Genomic DNA, 2,110 nt, shown 5'->3' with positions numbered 1-2,110 from the left:
AATGGGGTCGGTGTGGGTGGGGGTGGGGTAGGTGTGGGTGGTATGGGGTAGGTGTGGGGGGGTGGGGTTATGTGTGGGTGGAGTGGGGTAGGTGTGGGATGGGGGGTAGGTGGTTGGGTGGGTATGTGTGGGTGGGGGTTTGACTAGGGGGGGGGGGGGGGGGTGGTAGGTGTGGGGGTAGTGTTTGACTAGGTGGGGTGTATGGGGTCGGTGTGGTGGGGGGGGTAGGTGTGGGGGGTAGTGTTTTGACTAGGTGTGGGTGTATGGGGTCGTGTGGGGTGGGGTGGGTATGGTGTGGGTGGGGGCTGGTGGTAGGTGTGGGTGGGGTGGGGTTAGGTGTGGGGGCGTGGGGTAGGTGTGGGGGGTAGTGTTTGACTAGGTGTGGGTGTATGGGGTAGGTGTGGGTGGGGTGGGGTAGGTGTGGGTTGGTGGGGTAGGTGTGGTGTAATGGGTTAGGTGGGGGTGGGGTGGGGTAGGTTGTGGGTGGGGGTGGGTTAGGTGGGGGTGTAAATGGGTTAGGTGTTGGGTGGGTGGGTAGGTGTGGGTGTAATGGGGTAGGTGTGGGTGGGGTGGGTTAGGTGTGGGTGGGGTGGGGTAGGTGTGGGTGGGGTGGGGTAGGTGTGGGTGTAATGGGGTAGGTGTGGGTGGGGTGGGGTAGGTGTGGGTGGGGTGGGGTAGGTGTGGGTGTAATGGGGTAGGTGTGGGTGGGGTGGGGTAGGTGTGGGTGGGGTGGGGTAGGTGTGGGTGTAATGGGGTAGGTGTGGGTGGGGTGGGGTAGGTGTGGGTGTAATGGGGTAGGTGTGGGTGGGGTGGGGTAGGTGTGGGGGGTAGTGTTTGACTAGGTGTGGGTGTAATGGGGTAGGTGTGGGTGGGGTGGGGTAGGTGTGGGGGTAGTGTTTGACTAGGTGTGTGTGTGGTTACGTGTAGGTGTGTGGCTGTTCATGTGTGTGTCTGGGTGGGTAGTGTGTGTGTGTGTGTGTGTGTGTGTGTGTGTGTGTGTGATGTGCGTGCGTGCGTGCGTGCATGCATGCGTGTGTGTTTGTACATGTGTGTGTGTGTGTGTGCATGTATGTACGTGCGTGCATGCACGTGCGTGCATGTGTGTGTGCATATGCGCGCGGTACCTTTGATACTGATGTAGACAGAAAGAAAGGTTAGCATTGTGTGTAAGCAAAAACAGTATCGCAACTGATTTTTGCAGGTCACTAAAAATACAGGTATGTACGTATGCCCGTGACCTGAGGCCTGAAGTTGACAGCCACCTTCATATTCACCGGTCGTGGTGACTTCGGCAAAGTTTGCCAACCGCAGTCACACGCTCGCTCGCTGAGGTTGTTGCAACACCTCGGCACACACACACACACACACACACACAGATATATTTAGGCCTACGCATCGTTGTAAACGGTTTTCTGTGGCTGATAAATACCGGCGGCGTTATCGAGTTGATGTATTGACATTGTCAGCTGGTGCAGTGAAAAACGATACCATTCCTATTTTTGTGTGTCAGTGTATGTGTCTGAGGCTTTAATACAGCAAGTAAGTACAATAAATAAATTCTATATAATAGTGTAAGCATTGAAAGCGAAACTATCACGTTGTTCAAGTCAGTACAATATATTCTATAGCATAGTATAGTTAGCATTTAAAGCGAAACTGTCTTTGTTGGAATTGAAAGGCAAAATGGGGTTTATCTTGTGATGATCTGACTGACAAAGATAATTCCTTGTTCTGTGACAGGGTTCAGTTGCACGGATCTTTGTGCCAACAAGTCAGGTTTGCGTGTTCTGTTTGTATGTATTGTGTTTACCTGGTTATTTGTTTGTGTATGTATTGTGTTTACCTGGTTATTTGTTTGTGTATGTATTGTGTTTACCTGGTTATTTGTTTGTGTTTGTATTGTGTTTACCTGGTTATTTGTTTGTGTATGTATTGTGTTTATCTGTTATTTGTTTGTGTTTGTATTGTGTTTATCTGGTTATTTGTTTGTGTATGTATTGTGTTTACCTGGCTATTTCCTTGTGTTTTTTCTTTCTTTCTTTATATGTAATCGTTTTATTTCTTCATTTGATTAACTGATTAATCAGTTCGATTTTTTATTTTGATTGCC

The 2,110-nt window shown here is 50.0% G+C and overlaps 1 protein-coding gene across 3 annotated transcripts in view; it reads left to right on the top strand.

The window, feature by feature from the left end:
* Nucleotides 1-1,372: 1,372 nt before the first annotated feature.
* LOC143294741 (organic solute transporter subunit alpha-like) overlaps nucleotides 1,373-2,110 on the top strand; it is a 23,462-nt gene continuing 22,724 nt past the window's right edge. Inside the window, exons 1-2 of one of the 3 annotated variants that reach the window (XM_076606199.1) lie at nucleotides 1,373-1,539; nucleotides 1,741-1,771. The gene's annotated coding sequence lies outside the window, so the exon portion shown is untranslated. The remainder of the gene's footprint in view (nucleotides 1,540-1,740; nucleotides 1,772-2,110) is intronic. The other 2 variants (XM_076606198.1, XM_076606201.1) reach the window with 2 other exon arrangements.

Source organism: Babylonia areolata, chromosome 20, assembly GCF_041734735.1.
Source record: "Babylonia areolata isolate BAREFJ2019XMU chromosome 20, ASM4173473v1, whole genome shotgun sequence".
NCBI classification, from domain to species: Eukaryota; Metazoa; Mollusca; class Gastropoda; order Neogastropoda; family Buccinidae; genus Babylonia; species Babylonia areolata.
This window is presented reverse-complemented; position numbering and strand designations above follow the sequence as displayed.